Below are 20,416 nucleotides of genomic sequence, written 5' to 3' on the forward strand. Positions count from 1 at the left end.
CTAGCGGAGGAGAGCTAGCGCCCTAAGTACATGCCGTTGTGGCAGCCGGAGAGATTTTGGCACCCAGCTGGTGTGATGTCGTGGCCGTCGGAGGAGCGATGGAGCCTGGCGGAGGGATAGCTATCGGAGCGGTTGAGTCCTTACTGACGTCCTCCTGCTTCCGTAAGGGGGCCGAGAGCCGCCGTCGTCACAGAGTATGGGGGGCGCCATCATTGCCTATCTGGTGGAGCGAGCCAGATGGGACACCGGTCTTGTTTCCTGCGGCCCGAGTCAGCTCGGGGTAGGGCAATGATGGCGCCTCCTGTCGACGTGGCTGGTCTGCGCCCTAGGTTGGGCGATGTGGAAGCTCCTCCGAAGCCGAGGTCGAGTCTGTCTTCCGTGGCCGAGGTCGAGTCCGAGCCCCTGGGTCGGGCGAGGTGGAGGCCGTCGGCTGAGGCCAGGGCGGAGTCCGAGCCCTGGGGTCGGGCGAAGCGGAGTTCGTCGTCTTCTGGGGCTGAGCCCGAGTCCGAGCCCTGGGTCGGGCGGAGCGGAGTTCGCCGTCTTCCAGGACTTAGCCTGAGTCCGAGCCCTGGGTCGGGCGGAGCGGAGTTCGCCGTCTTCCGGGACTTAGCCCGAGTCCGAGCCCTGGGACGGGCGGAGCGGAGTTCGCCGTCTTCCGGGACTTAGCCCGAGTCCGAGCCCTGGATCGGGCGAAGCGGAGCTTCCTACGGTGCCTTCGACCGGGCCTGACTGCCTCTCAGTCTCACTCTGTCAAGTGGCATCGCAGTCGGAGTGGCGCAGGCGGTGCTGTCCTTCTGTCAGGCCGGTCAGTGGAGCGGCGAAGTGACGGCGGTCACTTCGGCTCTGCCGGCCGGGGGGCGCGCGTCAGGATAAAGGTGTCAGGCCACCTTTGCATTAAATGCTCCTGCGATTTGGTCGGTTGGTGCGGCGATTTGGTCAGGGTTGCTTCTTAGCGAAGGCAGGGCCTCGGGTGAGCCGAAAATATATTCGCCGTTGGAGGGGGGCCTCGGGCGAGACGGAAATCCTCCGGGGTCGGCTGCCCTTGAACGAGGCTAGGCTCGGGCGAGGCGTGATCGAGTCGCTCGAATGGACTAATTCCTGACTTAGTCGCACCCATCAGGCCTTTGCAGCTTTATGCTGATGGGGGTTACCAGCTGAGAATTAGGAGCCTTGAGGGTACCCCTAATTATGGTCCCCGACACATACATTATTTCAAGAATTTGCAATAAATGCGACATATTTTACATTATACTAAGACTTACCCACAGCTCTTGCTTCACCCGCTCCGCCTTGTTTGCGAATTCCCGGCCGTCCCGGTCTACTGCATCGGGGGCGACAGCGTAGTGGTCGAAGGTGAAAGTTGGGCCTGTCACTCCGGCGTACTCCACCAGTCCAGGGAAGTGTTCCCTGCATAGCAGGCCGAGCATGCCATTGGGGGGGCGACGATGACCCCCAGCATAATCTAGAACCGTCCAAGACCTGTCCAAGTGATAAATAAAAAGTATTAGTTTATATTATGATTTTGAACACATAATAGAATGAAGAACATAAAGTTACATACCTCTCCCCATCCGGTCGAATCAGCGGTCGCCTGTCCCGAAGTATAGGACGCGGAGGGAGACTCGCGGGGCCTCGCAGGTAGATGCTCCTCGAACTTGAGCCGCCAGAACCTGAGGCGTCATGCTGCTGGTCGTCGTTGTCCTGCTGCTGGTCGTTGTCGACCTGAGGCTCCGCCTGCTGCGCCGCCTGCTGTGCCTCGACCTGCTCTGCCTCGTCCGTCGTCCTACTCCTCCTCCCCCTCCTCCTCAGCCAACCGCCCACCATATTTGTCCAACAACCTGCAATTAAGAGTAAACAAATAAGCACATATAAAAAGATGTATTTAAAAACAGGTGCGAAATAAAAAGTCATATAGCATTACATCGATTAAAAATAATCTTCATATGTGTCGGGGTTAGCCGGATCATAACTCTCATCATCACTATCAACCATTTCAATCTCAACACCATCAGAAGACGCAAGTTCGTCGTTAATGTCATTGCCTTCAAGGATTACTAAGTCATTATCATTTTGCACCTCATCATCCTCCTCATCAACAACCATTTCAATATCTACGTCTATTTCGATAGCTTCAGTTAAGTCTATCTCAAATCGCCCTTCTAGCCCATCTTCTTGGAAGAACTCTCCATCATATGTGTCCGGGTATAAGTTGTAATCTTCATCGTTAGGAACAGGTAACCTCCCGTGCGGCGATACCTTATACACAACATCCCAACCCTTAAGATGTTCTTTCGTTTGGCACGCATATGGGAGATAATACACTTGTGTGGCCTGTTGCGCCACGATATAGACATCGTCTCCTGCTAAGGTGGAATCTTTGCCGAGTGTCATCTCTGGACACTCGGCAAAGTACATTTTTATTTTTATTTTTTTTCAACCAAACCTTTTGTGATATGTTCCTACACTATGTAGACCGACATGTACCATTTTGGGACAATTATAACAGAGTTTTCAATAGGTAGTAGATTTAGTTCGTTTATTTGAATTTCTTCAGAAAATTCAGATTTGAACTGCAGGTCACTTGAAACTTGAAAAACTGTGCATGCAAAAATAATATCCATGCTACTTAGCATAAGTTACGACCGATTACAGGAGCGGACCGGAAACGTCGAGCAACATGCTCACTAAACATGGCCGTGAACTTGCCATCCACATGTTTAAAAATTGTATAAAACACAAACAAAGTCAGAAAATCATGAAACTTTTCAACATGTCATGATATCATATAGAGGTTGTGATAAAAATTTTAGAATATTTGGAGAAAGTTGTGAGACACTATGTGTAGAAACCTAAGAGAACTACACATGAAATCATAGAGTTTCAATGTGGATCTTTTAGGTTTCTACACATAGTGCGTCACAGTTTTCTCAAAACATTTTCAATTTTTTTTCACAGCCTGTACATATGATATCATGACACGTGGACAAGTTTCATGATTTTCTGACTTTGTTTGTGTTTTATACAATTTTTAAAATGTGGATGGCAAGTTCACGACCATGTTTAGTGAGCATGTTGCTCGAAGTTTCTGGTCCGCTCCTGGAATCAGTCGTAACTTATGCTAAGTAACATGAATATCATTTTTGCATGAACGGTTTTTCAAGTTTCGAGTGACCTGCAGTTCAAATCTGAATTTTCCGGAGAAATTCAAATAAACGAATTAAATCTACTAACGATTGAAAACTCTGTTATAATTGTCCACAAATGATACATGTAGGTTTACATAGTGCAGGAATATACCACAAAAAATTTAGGAGACAAAATCTAAAAAATAAAAAATATGCTTTGCCGAGTGTCCAGGGAAGACACTCGGCACAGAGTTCTTTGCCGAGTGTAGGGGTGGATAACGAGCTGGCTCGGCTCGGCTCGACTCGACTCGAGCTGGCTCGTTAAGATAACGAGCTGGCTCGGCTCGACTCGTTATGTTAACGAGCTGAAGATCCAACTCGGCTCGACTCGTTTGGCAACTCGAGCTGTCTCGTTTAGCTCTCGAGCCAGCTCGATAATACCATGTCTAGTGTCTACGAACGTATATAAAAACATGTACCAAAAGAAAAGAAGGAGATCTATGTAGAAAAAAGAATAGAGTTTGCAACTTAAGATTCCACACTCAACAAAGAACAAGATTAACTATAGTAAAGTACAAGATTAACTATTTTGGATCAGAGATTATTGTAATTTGACTAATTACTCCAACTCGTTTGGCTCGTGAGTCAGCTCGCGAGTCAGCTCGCGAGCCAGCTCGAGCTGGCTCGTTATCGTAACGAGTTGAAATACAAGCTCAACTCGTTACAAATTATAAACGAGTCGAGTCGAGTCGAGCCACTATTGAGTCGAATCGAGCCACTATTGAGTCGAGTCGAGCGAGTTAACGAGTTACGAGTTTTTCGTCCAGCCCTAGCCGAGTGCCATATATTTGGCACTCGGCAAAGAAGCCTCTTTGCCGAGTGCCAACCATCGGCCCTCGGCAAAGGCTAACGACCGTCAGCTTTAGGACGACCGCTGACGGTCCTTTGCCGAGCGCCACCGTTGCCGAGTGTTTGACACTCGGCAAAGAGATCTTTGCCGAGAGTTCTTCTGTGCCGAGTGTCCTGCACTCGGTAAACCAGCTCGTTACCAAGAGCAGGAGTTTGCCGAGTGCGGCTCTCGGCAAAGCTGCCGGCACTTGGCAAAGCCTGCGATTCCGGTAGTGACGCTTTTAGGCGAGGGAAGTGATAAGATCGAATTTTCTATTTTTTCAGGATTATACACCAAACCTAAAAAAAGTCATATTTAAATTATACAAAATTTAGATTGAAGCATTCCAATTCAAACTAATATATTCCTAGTTTGGATCTATAGTAGAAAACATTTATCTGATCATAAGAATATTTGTACATTCTTTTGGATCAGACATCAATGATCTCTAGGTCCTAGTTGCGGGGAACGATACCTTCTCTGTGAGGCGACGCATTGTCCGTCGTAGGTCATTGGATAGTCTGTGGTAGGTCACTAGACCGTCCATTATATGCATTGAGTAATTATGAACCTAGATCTCACCCTCAGGAGGAACCTCGTTAGGGAAAGATCATAGGGTCGTCTTGGGTCGACAGCCCACATAAAGACGTTTCTAAACGACGTAGAGCCGAAGAAAGGTGAAGATTTATATGAGGAAACTATAATTAAAGCTATGCTACATCTACTTCTAAGTCATGAATGATAAATAAGGTAAATAGATTGGGTCAACTGGATTGTGTCGCGGGTTCTCAATCGGTCGTACCCCTTTATATTTATAGGGAGAGGTCTAGACCCGTTCCTAGAAAAGATTTAAAAGGTTCGTGCGGATAGGTTAGGATAACCATGCACATGATAAGTACCCTCGCTCAAATTAATCTGATCATGCACCGTCCGAGCTATCCCGCATACCGTCTGGGCCACATGGTCGGACCGTCCGGGCATGTTTAGGTGCCAAATATGGTGCTCAACACATGCCCCTGTCTTTTGGTGGAGCTTGGCAAACCAAAAGCACATGGTACTAGTAGCCTCTTTTGGGAAACAATAGATTTTGCAACTTGCCTTGTTCCCAAAATATGAACTCTAGCCCTATGTAAGTCATCGACTCTTATGATCAAACAATATAACTATTTGATAGAACTCTAATGCATAGAGGTCGTTTAGGATTGCATCCTCTTTGATTATGGCTACCTGGTCAACATGTCAAAAAGGTAAAAACTTGTGGTGCCCTCTAGCCCGAATAAGCAAATGGTTTGGACAAGTAATACATATTCATTATCGTACTATAACTACTAGACACGACTTCTTTGCGGAGTGCCGAAGCCACTCGGCAAATGACCAAATACAGTCGACGAATCCTTTGCTGAGTGTCACACTTGGCAAATATCGCTCGGTGAACCTGATGTCGGCAAAGGCTTTGCTGAATGCCCAAAGGTACTCGACAAAGTAAAGTCGTGTGACAGCGGCGAGTAACAGTGATGGAGCCTTTGCCGAGTGCCTGGCTCAGAGGCACTCGACAAAGACAACACTCGTGGGCTCCCATGCATAGTTTCTATGTCGAGTGTGTGGGCAGACACTCGACAAAGATGATTGTTTTGCTAAGTGTTGGGTTTAAAGACACTTGGCAAAGAGAGCACTCGTAGGCCTCATGCATAATTTCTGTGCCAAGTGTGAGGTCGAACACTTGGCAAATGTGGATACTTTGTCGAGTGCCTTAACCGTAGCACTTGGCAAAGTAGGTTTCCCAATGTATAGGTGTTCTTCCTTTGCCGAGTGATATGACCATAACACTCGGCAGAGGCACCCTTTGCTGAGTGCAAACACTCGGTGAACTGACAAGATACCACCTTTTAATTTGTTTTTGATATTCCATTGAAACAAACAAAAGATACATATCATCAACACCACATATACTTCACAGATATCATGGAAACATCACATCACAAACACCAAAATACCACATATCTCACAAACATCACAAATCTCACAAGTTTCTGCACAAACATCACAAAAGTTCACAAAACTCACAAGTAGTCACACAAATAAGTTCACAAACATCCAATGTATGTCACAAACATGTCTCAGTACCATGTTATGAATAGCACCAACAAGGTGGTCAATTACTTTGGTTCAGCGAAGGGTTGGGCGCAGCTTGAGGGTTCTTTGATGCTGCCGACTGATTATGTATAAAGACTAGATTGGTTGTGTGAAACAAGATAGATATATATCATACATGACTTAAAAACTCATACTCACATGAGTAGGAAACCGATGAGGTTGTGGTGGAGTGAACAGTGCAGCTGGTAGAGCTAGACCCGCTGCAGTGCCAAGAGTCTGCATGTATTGAAACATCTATGCCATCCTCTATTGATCGGCCAAGCGAGCCACCCCCTCTCCCTCTGAAAGTCGCCTAGAGGGGGGTGAATAGGGCGAATCTGAAATTTACACACTTAATCACAACCTACAAGCCGGGTTAGCGTTAGAAATATAATCGAGTCCGAGAGAGAGGGTGCAAAACAAATCGAGAGCAAATAAAGAGTGTGACACGGTGATTTGTTTTACCGAGGTTCGGTTCTTGCAAACTTACTCCCCGTTGAGGTGGTCACTAAGACCGGGTCTCTTTCAACCCTTTCCCTCTCTCAAACGGTCCCTCGGACCGAGTGAGCTTCTTCTTCTCAATCAAACAGGAACAAAACTTTCTCGCAAGGACCACCACACAATTGGTGTCTCTTGCCTTGGTTACAATTGAGTTGTTCGCAAGAAAGAACGAAAGAAAGAAGCGATCCAAGTGCAAGAGCTCGAAAGAACACAAGCAAATCTCTCTCACTAATCACTAAAGCTTTATGTGGAATTGGGAGAGGATTTGATCACTTGGGTGTGTCTAGAATTGAATGCTAGAGCTCTTGTAAGTAATTGAAGTGGGAAAACTTGGATGACTTGAATGTGGGGGTGGTTGGGGGTATTTATAGCCCCAACCACCAAACTAGCCGTTTGGTGGAGGCTGCTGTCGCATGGCGCACCGGACAGTCCGGTGCGCCACCGGACACTGTCCGGTGCGCCAGCCATGTCACCAGGCCGTTGGGTTCCGACCGTTGGAGCTCTGTCTTGTGGGCCTGCCTGGCTGTCCGGTGGCGCACCAGACAAGTCCTGTAGACTGTCCGGTGTGCCACCCACGCGTGCTCTGTCCTCTGCGCGCGCTGGCGCGCATTTAATGCGTTGCAGTCGACCGTTGCGCGCGAAGTAGTCGTTGCTCCGCTGGCTCACCGGACAGTCCGGTGTGCACCGGACATGTCCGGTAAATTATAGCGGAGCGGAAATCCGAAGCTGGCGAGTTTAGAGTCGCTCTCCTCTGGGGCACCGGACACTGTCTGGTGGTACACCGGACAGTCCGGTGAATTATAGCGGAGCGCCTCTGCGTTTTCCCGAAGGTGAAGAGTTCAGCTTGGAGTCCCCTGGTGCATCGGACACTGTCTGGTGGCACACCGGACAGTCCAGTGCGCCAGACCAGGGCAGTCTTCGGTTGACCCTTGCTCTCTTGGTTGAACCCATTTCTTGGTCTTTTTATTGGCTAAGTGTGAACCTTTGGTACCTGTATATCTTATAGACTAGAGCAAACTAGTTAGTCCAATTATTTGTGTTGGGCAATTCAACCACCAAAATCAATTAGGAAATAGTTGTAAGCCTAATTCCCTTTCAATCTCCCCCTTTTTGGTGATTAATGCCAACACAAACCAAAGCAAGTATAGAAGTGCATAATTGAACTAGTTTGCATAATGTAAGTGCAAAGGTTACTTGTAATTGAGCCAATATAAATACTTATAAGATACGCATGGATTGTTTCTTTATTTTTGACATTTTGGACCACGCTTGCACCACATGTTTTGTTTTTGCAAATACTTTTGTAAATTCTTTTTCAAAGTCCATTTGTAAATAGTCAAAGGTAAATGAATAAGATTTTGCAAAGCATTTTCAAGATTTGAAATTTTCTCCCCCTGTTTCAAATGCTTTTCCTTTGACTAAACAAAACTCCCCCTCAATGAAATCCTCCTCTTAGTGTTCAAGAGGGTTTTGAGATATCAATTTTGAAAATGCTACTCTCTCCCCCTTTTGAACACAATAAGATACCAATTTGAAATTTACTAATTGAAAAATCATTAGTTTTTAAAATTAGGTGGTGGTGCGGTCCTTTTGCTTTGGGCTAATACTTTTCTCCCCCTTTGGCATGAATCGCCAAAAACGGATACTTTGAGTGAAATATAAGCCCTAGTTTGAAATTTAACTACTTTCTCCCCTTTGGCAAATAAAACATATGAGTGAAGATTATACCAAAGCCGGAGAGATGCTCGGAGCGACGGCGAAATATGAGTTACGAAGTGGAAGCCTTTGTCTTCGCCGAAGACTCCAATTCCCTTTCTATGACTTGATTTGAAATTCACTTAAAAACACATTAGTCATAGCATATGAAAGAGACATGATCAAAGGTATACTTACGAGCTATGTGTGCAAAACATCAAAAGAAATTCCTAGAATCAAGAATATTTAGCTCATGCCTAAGTTTGTTAAAGGTTTGTTCATCTAGTGGCTTGGTAAAGATATCGGCAAATTGATCCTTAGTGTTAATATATGCAATCTCGATATCTCCCTTTTGTTGGTGATCCCTTAAGAAATGATACCGAATGGCTATGTGTTTAGTGCGGCTATGTTCAACGGGATTATCCGCCATGCGGATTGCACTCTCATTATCACATAGAAGAGGAACTTTGGTGTCACACCTGTGGGGGATAGATATCCCCCGGGTCCACTAAAGAGTAAAGGACCTCACGAAAGGCCCAAGGGCCCAATAAATCGTAAGGTCATTCTTTCGTGGGCCTGGGGAGAAACAACCAGCAAAGCAGAAAGACATAAGGCCGGATTGGTGCAAACACGGACGGCCCATAGCGTCAAACGAATGACCTCAACAGAGATCCGACTTTCCCGTGCTGGAGCCTCCATGCAACGAAGCCATGCGAGGATAAGTCGGCGAGGGTTACGTAGAGATAATCTCAAGAGGTTCACTATCTTTTAGCTACTTGTTGTTATCTTATCCACATGTACTGCCCCATGGTCGAGTATATAAGGCCTAGGGGGCACCCCTTCAGAACGATCGGCCCTTTATTTAGTCACCCACGCCAGCTCTCTGAACTCTCAATCCAGAGAGCCCTCTTGTAACCACATTCGCCTAGCATACTCACCAGGACGTAGGGTGTTACGCATCTCTAAGCGGCCCGAACCTGTAAACCTTGTCCACTGTCCCTCGTGCGATCGGCACGAACCATTTTGCTACAGTTGTCGACACCGTCCTACTCCTAAAACACCTTGAGGGGCAACCCCGGGTGTGCGGTCGGACCCAAAACACCGACAGCTGGCGCGCCAGGTAGGGGGTGTGTCGACAATCCAAGCTAGCTCAATGGCCGTCACCTTCTACAGCAAGATCACCCTGCGTCCCGGATCCGTATTCTGCTTCGGAACAATCTCATCTGTAGCGGATGAAGAAGGAATTTTGCACCGTATCGCGGATCTGCCGGAAAAGAAGTCTCCCCCAACAAACTCCGAAAATACCGGAGAAGCACAACCTCCAACTTTCCGGATGAAGATCGTCTCCGGAAAGTCAGGGACCGAGGGCCCGTTGACCCGGAAAACTCCACTGTCTACTTCTCCGACAAAAGAATGGACGCGGATCGCGAGGAAGAAGGAGACCAGGGAAAAGCAAGTCGTTCTTTCCATTCCTCCGACCTCAAAGGAGAACGGAAAGAAGGTCACCACGACAACAGCACCATTCTACCCCGACGTCCTCTTCATTGGGAGAGTGGAGTCGCCCGACGAACCAACCGCGCCTGGAGAGGAACCGCCTCAACGAGAGTCCCGACGACGGAGAAACCAGCGCAGGAACGTTCGACGACATCACGCGGCCGGAGAGCGGGATCTGGAGCAGCCTGTCTCGCGAGACGAGGTCTCGGAGATAGGAGAAACTCCGGAAGAACGCGTCTTCAGAGAACGAAGGAACTCCCGACGACGTGATCGCAGACGAGCTCAGGAACAGGCTGAGCAAGATGCAAGGCAGCGCCGGGAGAATCCACTCTTCGGGCGCAACCTGAATCCCGACTTCGCCCGAGCCATGAACACGCCGAGCGAAGTCGGAGGAGTACTAGCTCGGATAGCTGATGGGCCTACTCGGACTCCCGACGCTGAGGGCTACCGACGTCTGTTTACTCAGGCGGCCAACCATCTTCTACTGCTTGCTCATCCGCCGAACAATCTACGACACGCCATCAACAGTCGCCGGGACGCGCGAAGCTCCATCAATGCTTCGCGCGAACGGCGGCATGAGAACGAGATTCGCCGTCGGGAGGAGTACGACAGGGATCATGGCATCCCGACTCAGAGCCAGGCCACCAGGACTGAGTCGGCCACGGACTCAACTGGCGGTACCACTCGGGGACGGTCGAGGAACCACAACCACAACTCCCCTCCCCGGGACAGACATCGTCCCCGGCGACAGGAGGACACGTGCGGAGTGTCCGCTCTTACTCCGCGCCTTAGGGCCATCCAATGGCCTCCCAACTTCAAGGTATCCAATGTTGACAAGTATGAACCTAAGCAGGATCCAGGGGGTTGGCTAGCCGTCTACACCACCGCTGCTCGAGCTGCTGGGGCATCCGAGGACGTTATGACCGCGTATTTGCCCATCGTCCTTGGGCAAGACACGCTGCAATGGCTGCGACATCTGCCCCGACATTGCATCGACGTCTGGGGCGACTTCAGTCGACGCTTCACCGCCAACTTTCAGTCCCTCTCCGACAAGCCGGCGCAACCGTGGGACCTCAAATCCATCAAGCGCCGGGGGGACGAGACTCTCCGGTCGTACCTCAAAAGGTTTCAAACCATGAGAAATCGTATCCCCGAGGTCACGGAGGCGGCCGTGATCGAGGACTTCTACAGAGGATCCAACGACTCGGCTTTCGTCCGAGCCATACTACAGAAGGCACCGACTACCTCCGAGGAGCTGTTCCGGGAAGCCGACCTCTACATCACCGCCGACGAGCGAGCCCAGGACCTCATCGGAGGAGCAAAGACCGCACAGGCAGCACCACGACGCGACGCGAACCAGCCACCCGACAAACGCTGGGAGAAGAGGCCTCGCGAAGAAGTGCACGCCGCCGGACCACCTGCCTCCCGCGCCCGAGGTGGACCTCGCGGGGGCGAACGCACACTGGACGACATCCTCGACGCCCAGTGCCCGTACCACAAGGACATGCGCCATACTCTTCGCAACTGCCGGGACTTCAAGCATTCCGTCGGACACAGCCGACCTTTCCAACCTCTTCCTCCTCCTCTGCCGAGGGGAGGACCAGATGAACCACAACGACTTCATCGGCAGGAGGAGGGAGGAGGAGGAGCTTTCCCACTCGTCGACAGGGAGGTCAACGTCATTTTCGGCGGACATGGGTCGCAGGAGAGCAAGAGACAACAAAAGCTCAACGACCGCCAGATACTGGTGGCGACCACCGGTCCTCCCGCCCCATACCGGTGGTCAGAACACCCGATCACTTTCACTCGGGATGATCAATGGCTCAACTTCGACCATCCCGGCAAATACCCGCTCCTCGTCGATCCGGTGATCCGAGAGAGCCGGGTGAAGAAGGTGCTAGTGGACGGGGGGAGCAGCATCAACATTACCTTCCCCCGGACACTCCAAGGCTTGGGGGCTCACCTCAAAGAGCTCCACAAGTCGGACACTCCCTTCTTCGGCATCGTGCCGACGGAAGGGGAGTACCCGCTGGGCCACATCTACATGCCGGTCACCTTTGGAACTCCGGAGAACTACAGAATCGAGTTCCTGATGTTTGAAGTGGCGAATTTCGACTGCGGGTACAACGCCATCATCGGAAGGCCGGGATTGGCCAAGTTCATGGCCATCCCGCATTATACGTACATGATACTGAAGATGCCAGGACCGCAAGGGATCATAACTGTGCGCGCCGACTTCCAAGGCGCCGCAGAATGCTTCCGGGTGGCCATCCAAGCAGCCCTCACTTCCAAGCCGTCGACGGTTCCTTCTACGCTGGCGAACTCTAAGCCTGGGGAAGACCTCGCGGTACTGGCTAACGAAGCTCAGGCCGCGACCTCTATGCGGCCGACTGAGGAAACCAAGCGAATCAACCTGGGGTTCGCTGATGAGCGCAAGACGGCCATCATCAGCTCCAGCTTGGATGACAAATAGGAAAGCGCGCTCGTCCGGTTTCTGCAAGATAACCGAGATGTATTCGCATGGCAACCTGCGGATATGCCGGGAGTCCCAAGAGAACTGGCCGAGCACAAACTGAAGGTTTATCCCCAGGCAAGGCCGATTCGGCAAAAATTACGTCGTTTCACGCCCGACAAGAGAGAAGCCATCCGTGCCGAGTTATCTCGCTTGGTCGCGGCTGGATTCATTAGAGAAGTGTTACATCCCGAGTGGTTAGCCAACCCTGTTCTTGTACTCAAAAAGAATAAAGTGGACTGACGCATGTGCGTTGATTATACTGATCTCAACAAACACTGTCCGAAGGATCCCTTCGGGCTCCCGAGGATAGATCAGGTGGTGGACTCCACCGCTGGATGTTCTGTGTTGTCTTTCTTAGATTGCTATTCCGGGTATCATCAGATTAGTTTGGCAAAAGAAGATGAGGAAAAAACATCGTTCATCACTCCGTTTGGTGCTTTCTGTTATACCTCCATGCCGTTCGGCCTCAAAAACGCTGGAGCGACTTATCAGAGAGCTATTCAAACATGCTTAGCCGATCACTGGGGCAAGCGTGTGGAGGCATACGTGGACGATGTGGTAATCAAAACGGAAAATTCGGAAAACTTCATCGAAGACTTACAACTGGTTTTCAACAGCCTGAGGCGATATATATGGAAGCTTAAATTCCGAAAAATGTGTTTTCGGAGTACCAGCAGGAAAATTGCTCGGGTTTATCGTCAGCCATCGGGGAATTGAGGCTAATCCAGATAAGATTGAAGCGATCATGAAGATGGAAGCTCCTCGATCACAAAAGAAGGTTCAGCGACTCACTGGATGTATGGCAGCCCTGAGCAGATTCATATCCAGGCTAGGAGAAAAAAGTTTGCCGTTTTACAAGCTACTCAAGAAGGTGGATAAGTTTCAGTGGACTTCAGAAGCACAAGAAGCTCTAGATGCATTGAAAAAATTCTTGACAACACCACCAGTATTGAAACCACCCCGGCGAGCTACATCGACTCAACCGGCAGAAAATTTGCTACTATACATTTCTTGCACGACTCACGTGGTAAGCACCGCGTTGGTAGTCGAGCGAATGGAAGAAGGACATGCCTATCCAGTACAACATCCTGTTTACTTCATCAGTGAAGTTCTGGGCCCCTCAAAGAAAAAGTATCCTCAGGTTCAGAAGCTATTATACGCAGTACTTCTAACTGCCCGCAAGCTGCACCACTACTTTGACGACCACAAAGTCATAGTAGTCACTGGTTTTCCAATAGGGGATATTCTTCACAACAAGGAAGCCATTGGCCGAATAGCCAAGTGGGCTTGCGAGCTGGGATCCCACGACATCGAGTTCCGACCTCGCACTGCCATCAAAACTCAAGCACTGGTTGATTTCGTATCAGAGTGGACAGAACAGCAAGTACCCGATAATCCAGAGACTGCAGAAGTATGGCGAATGTATTTTGATGGTTCGCTGAAACAGCAGGGAGCAGGAGCAGGGATTCTCTTCACCGCACCTGGAGGCGAACACCTAAAGTACGCCCTCCAGTTGCTATTTCCTGCCTCCAACAATGCAGCCGAGTATGAAGCTTTGATCCATGGATTGAACATTGCCATATCGTTAGGTGTCAAAAGATTAATGGTATATGGAGACTCTCTGGTAGTCATCAGCCAGATAAACAAGGAGTGGGATTGCTCAAATGATTCAATGGGAAAATACTGCACTGCCGTCCGAAAGCTGGAAGATAAATTCGACGGTCTGGAATTTCATCATGTAGAAAGAGATCGGAACACAGCAGCTGATGTACTATCCAAGCTAGGATCCAGTCGAATACAGGTTCCGCCCGAAGTCTTCGTGCAAGAAATTCCGCAGCCGAGTATCTCAATGGATCAAACAGAAGAGTGTAATATCATAGATCAACCCGAGTCAGACTCTGATGACTGGAGAAGGCCGATCATTAAGTATATAAAGAATGAAGAAGAACCAGATGACAAGAACTCGGCAGAGCGCATCGCCAGGCAGTCGGCTCATTACACACTCATTGGGGAGATATTGTACAGAAGGGGCGCATCAGGCATCCTCATGAAGTGCGTTCTACCGTCCACTGGGAAACAACTTCTGGAGGAGGTCCATGCAGGGCAATGTGGGATACATGCAGCATCCAGAACATTAGTCGGGAAGGTTTTCAGGTCGGGATTCTATTGGCCGACGGCGAAGAACGATGTGGTCGAGTTAGTTCAGAAATGCGAAGCTTGCCAATACTTGTCAAAGCAACAGCACATGCCAGCACAGCAACTACAGACCATACCAGTAACTTGGCCTTTCGCATGCTGGGGACTGGATATGATTGGACCTTTCAAGAAAGCTCAAGGGGGATATACTCATGTATTGGTGGCGATTGACAAATTCACTAAATGGATAGAGTTCAAGCCCATTGCTTCTTTAAACTCTGCTAAGGCTGTGGAATTCATACAAGACATAATATTCAGATTTGGGATACCAAACAGCATCATAACTGACTTAGGGTCCAACTTCACCAGTTCAGAATTCTTCGATTTCTGCGAGCAAAAGAGCATTCAGATCAAGTACGCATCTGTAGCACATCCAAGAGCCAACGGCCAGGTTGAGCGAGCCAACGGAATGATATTGGAAGCACTCAGGAAAAAGGTCTTCGATAAGAATGACAAATTCGCAGGAAAGTGGATAAGGGAATTGCCCTATGTTGTTTGGAGCTTAAGAACCCAACCTAGCCGAGCCCTGCATGGAAACACTCCTTTCTTCATGGTCTATGGGTCGGAGGCAGTGCTACCTGCTGATCTCAAGTTTGGGGCGCCAAGGTTGATCTTCGAAAGCATAGCAGAAGCTGAAGCCACCAGGCTGGAGGACATTGATGTACTTGAGGAAGAACGGCTGAATGTGGTAATCCAATCAGCGCGGTACCAGCAGACTCTAAGGCGCTATCACGATAAGGCTGTGCGGCAACGATTCTTTTCAGTAGGAGACCTCGTCCTCCGCCGAATTCTAACGGGGGAGGGACGGCACAAACTATCACCCTTATGGGAAGGACCCTTCATGGTAGCAGAAGTCACCCGGCCCGGATCGTATCGCCTCACTCAGATGGACGGCACAGAAGTTGGGAACTCCTGGAACATAGAGCACCTCAGAAAGTTTTATCCCTAGCTGTATTTCAAAACTGCTGGGGCAACAATGTATTCTGTAAAGTGGAAATATGTCATCAATAAAGAGAGATTTCAAAGATACTCAGTTCGTTTACGATTGACTTGCACGCTTACTTAACTCGGGGTGACCACTATGCCCTACAAACGGAGCAATCGACTTAAGTCGGCGACGACTTAAGGCGGTGCATCATGCTCACGCTTACTTAACTCGGGGTGACCACTATGCCCTACAAACGGAGCAATCGACTTAAGTCGGCGACGACTTAAGGCGGTGCAACATGCTCACGCTTACTTAACTCGGGGTGACCACTATGCCCTACAAACGGAGCAATCGACTTAAGTCGGCGACGACTTAAGGCGGTGCAACATGCTCACGCTTACTTAACTCGGGGTGACCACTATGCCCTACAAACGGAGCAATCGACTTAAGTTGGCAACAACTTAAGGCGGTGCAACATGCTCATGCTTACTTAACTCAGGGTGACCACTATGCCCTACTAACGGATCAATCGACTTAAGTTGGCAACGACTTAAATCGGTGCAACGTGCTCGCGCCTACGTAATTCAGGGGATGACTTCTATATCCCGCAAACAAATTTCATAATCGTCATGCGTCATTTCATTACCGCAAACTCACGAACTAATAAGTTCTGATACAATGAGAGAGTAATTATGTCATTCGAATGATAAACTGATGTCTTCTAACAAGTATTCGATCATGATAACCGCTCACTCAGAGCGCAAAAATTCTTTCTCTATTTCGCAATGTCTTTCTCAGGAGCAACCGACGAAGAAGGACGACTCGAGGAATCAGGGGCAGCATTCACGTCGGCCCTTATATCTTCAGGAACAACCACGCCGGGTCTCCTCATCAAGATTCGTCCCGCCCGAATAGCCTTGTCCATGGCTTTGTCGCGCTGGGCTTTGAGAGTAACAGAAGTTTCTTCGGCGACTTTAGCAGCCAGTCCAGCGGTCTCTAACTCCTGGGCAATGGATTTCTTGGAAGCTCGGAGTTCTTTGATGGTGGCATCCTTTGCTGATATCAACCGCTGGAGGCGAGTCATTTCGTCTGCGGATTCCTGCAGCTTACAACGTTGGAGGTCTAATTCTTCCATGGTGAAGCGATGACTTCTCTCCAAGATAGTCAGCGAATTGCTAGAATCACGATACAACCTGTCAAGATTGTCACGAGAAGCAGCAAGGATACGCTTTTCTTCCTGCGAGCAAAAGTCAACTCCTTCAAAAACCAAGCAAATAATAGGAGCACAACAAGGCAAGACACAGTTTTGTAAGTTACCTTTTCAGAATCAAGCTGAGCATGAAGAGAAGAACTCAGGGCATTGGCGTCATCCAAGGCAGCGGAGACCTGACCCAGTTCAGTTTGGCTCTGAGAGTACTTCTCCTCAATGTTAGTGCACCGCTGAGCCAATTCAGCCAGATCTCGGGAGTGTTTTTCCTCAAGAATTGAAATCTGCCGAGTCACTCCTGACGAGAGATAATCAAACAAAATGGGGTCAGAAGGTAAAACAGTCCACTGCAAAAGCAAAGAGAAGCAAAGAGAGCACTAACCAGCATTGGACGCCTCCAACTCAGAGACACGATGTCGAAGTGACACTGGATTCCAACATGCAAGAGATGAAGCTACTTCTGGGACGGAAGCACCCTGTAGCCTCAGCTGGCCAACCATTCCATCCACCAAAGCCTGATGAGGAAAATAAATGAGTGTGACGACAGCAGTTTAGGCAATATAAAAGTCAAGTCAAAATACAGCACAATACCTGGAGGTTGGAGAAGAACGAAGGGATCCCCAAATCAGGAGAGATCAATTGATAAGCAGATGGAAGGCCACCACCCGGAGCAGTTCGCAACAAATCAGCAGAGATCAACTCAGTACCTTCAACAGAGCCCAGCACTCGGCCAGCAGGAGCGCTACCCTCTAAAGCGACTTCCTGATCCAAATTCTGGACCACCACCATACAGCCAGAGCGTGGAGGAGATCCTGCGTGAACGTCCATGGAGGTACAGGAAGGAGACCCTGCTCGGGCATCCTCGGGGGCTGGGTCATAGTTGGCACTGCCCATTTGAGCCGGATCATCCCCGGCAGCACCCTCGGGGGCTGGGCAGTGGCTTACACTCTTCACCTGAGCTAAGTCATCCCCGACGACACCCTCGGGGGCTGGGCATGTGACAGCACCACTCTTGAGGTCTAAGCTCTCTGCAGTAACCACTTCTAAGGTTGATGGGCCCTCTTCTACCTCCATAGGACCAGGACGATTCAAGCCAGTCTCCCGGCCCTCAAGATCGCGCTCTAAGGTCGATGAGGCACGAGATGACCTCAACCCAGCATCGGGCACGTCAGCACAAGCCTCCATTGCACCATCATCCACTGGCTCCGATAACAAGTCCTCTGGGACCATATCCTCAAGAGCTTGATCAAAGTTGGCCAGAGACAGTTCTTGCAGACCAATGAGGACCGACAAAGCAGGAGAGGGAACTCCACTACTTTCACCGCTGGTGATGAACTGCCGACTGTTTTTCCTCGTCAAAGGAACTTCATTCTCTTCCTCCTCATCATCCACATTGACAACACAAGCAGCACCCCCATTGGGATCGACAACACAAGCAGCACCCCCATTGGGATCAGCAACAGGAGAAGCACCCACATTGGGATCAGTAGCAGTTTGGGTACACCCATTGGGGTCAGCGTCAGTAAGTCCAGTCGCAGGCACTTCTTCAGCAGCAGGAACTGAGATACCAGCATCCTCATCAAAACTGGATACTCACCGGAGGCGTCTTCTTTTCTTCTTTTGCTCATCAGCAGAAGGCCCAGGCTGATTGGTTCGGCTAGGGCGCCTAGGGCGAGTACTGACAGGTTTCTGAACATCCAAAGTTGTATCAACCTCTGGAAGGGGCACCACTGCCAATGTACCAGCAGGAACAGCGTCGGAAGAATCCTCAGCTAGCAGATCAAGCATGGCATTTATATCTGCATCACTAGGGTTCAGGGGCACCTCAAAATGGACTTGCCGTTCGTCATCAGGAATCTCTCCAAGCGAAGCAACCAAAGCACTGACTTCCTCAGCAGAGGGTCGCACTCTTAGGCCCAAAATGCCATCAGTCACAGGTGGATTTGACACGAAGAGGGTGAAGGCTTTGGGAGGAGGCAAATTCCAGGCCGAGTACGCCACTGGAGCACCAACATTAGATACTTTGCCCCTGAGAATCATTTCAAGTCGGCTCACCAAGTCTGCAGAAGGGATTCTCCTGTTGGTAACCCGAGTCGGGTCGGCTAGCCCTCGATACAGATAAGCTGGGTAGGCCCTATCTTTCAGTGGCTGAATGTTCTTGAAAACAAAGTCAGTGACCACAGCTTCAGCAGTTAGACCTCTCTCTTTCAGCAGTACAACTTCAGCTAGCAACACACCCGCCTCAGCTACCTCCTCATCTGTGGGAAACTCGGTCCAGCTTGGGGTGCGAACGTCTGGCTGTCTTCCCGACCGGGAGGGGAGAGAATTTCCATAATTATCAACTATGAACCACTCTAGACGCCACCCCTTAATACTGTCTTTAAGGGGAATCTCAAGATACTCAGTCTTTCGCCCACGGCGCATCTCCAAACTGGCACCTCCGACCAACTGATGTTGTCCCCCGGCCATCCCAGGGCGACAATGATACAGGTATTTCCATAAGCCGAAATGCGGTAGCACGCCAAGAAAGGCTTCGCATAAGTGAACGAAGATGGAGATTTGCAGAATTGAGTTAGGGTTCAGATGGGTCAGGTTAATGTGGTAGAAATCAAGGAGACCGCGGAAAAAGGGAGAGATGGGAAGGCCAAGGCCGCGGAGAAGAAAAGGGGCGTAAACTACAGACTCATGGGTATCCTCTGTCGGGACAGTAGTCCCGTGGCAAATCCGCCAAGAACAGAGTTCCCGCGGAGGAAGAACCCCAATGGACACGAGGTGGAGGAGTTCATCTTCGGAAATGATGGACATGTGGTTACCTGCAAAAGGCAACTGGCTGTTGGGATCGATTGGAGGAATCACCACAGCAGACGAGCTCGCGGTCTTCCTCTTGGGCGCCATCTCGATTCTACCAGCAAGCAGAGTGGAGGCGAGCGGCAGAGAGGATTTGGAAGCGGAATGCAAGAACTAGGGCACGGAAAGCAAAGGCGGCTAAAAGCGCAGCTCTTAAGGGATATTCTCGAGCCAGATACCGTTTCAAAAAGTGCCCAGTCATCACCCGACGGTTATTTCCAAAACCAGCGTGCCACGTGGTCACTCGGCAATTATCCTCAGAACACCGACGCGCCACCTCATCACTCGGCCACCATCCTCAAAGTGGCTCGGGCGGCCTGCCGTCACTCGGCGTTGCCTCTAAAACGCTGATTTCGTACTCAGTCGCTCGGCATTACTTCTAAAATGCCGACGTCGACCTCCAGTCACTCGGCGTTGCCTCTAAAACGCTGATTTCGTATTCAGTTGCTCGGCATTACCTCTAAAATGCCGACGTCAGCTTACCGTCACTCGGCGTTGCCTCTAAAACGCTGATTTCGTATTCAGTCGCTCGGCATTACTCCTAAAATGCCGACGTCGACCTCCAGTCACTCGGCGTTGCCTCTAAAACGCTGATTTCGTATTTAGTTGCTCGGTATTACCTCTAAAATGCCGACGTTGACCTCCAGTCACTCGGCGTTGCCTCTAAAAAACGCTGATTTCGTATTCAGTCGCTCGACATTACTTCTAAAATGACGACGCCGACCTCCAGTCACTCGATGTTACTTCTAAAACGTTGATATCATATTCAGTCACTCGGCGTTGCCTCTAAAACGCTGACACAATCTTCAGTTACTCGACAATTACCTCTACAAGCGCCGACACCACCTACAAAGTTACTCGGCAACCATTTCAGAAAACATCAGTT

The sequence above is a fragment of the Zea mays genome, chromosome 2, assembly GCF_902167145.1.
Source record: "Zea mays cultivar B73 chromosome 2, Zm-B73-REFERENCE-NAM-5.0, whole genome shotgun sequence".
Lineage (NCBI taxonomy): Eukaryota > Viridiplantae > Streptophyta > Magnoliopsida > Poales > Poaceae > Zea > Zea mays.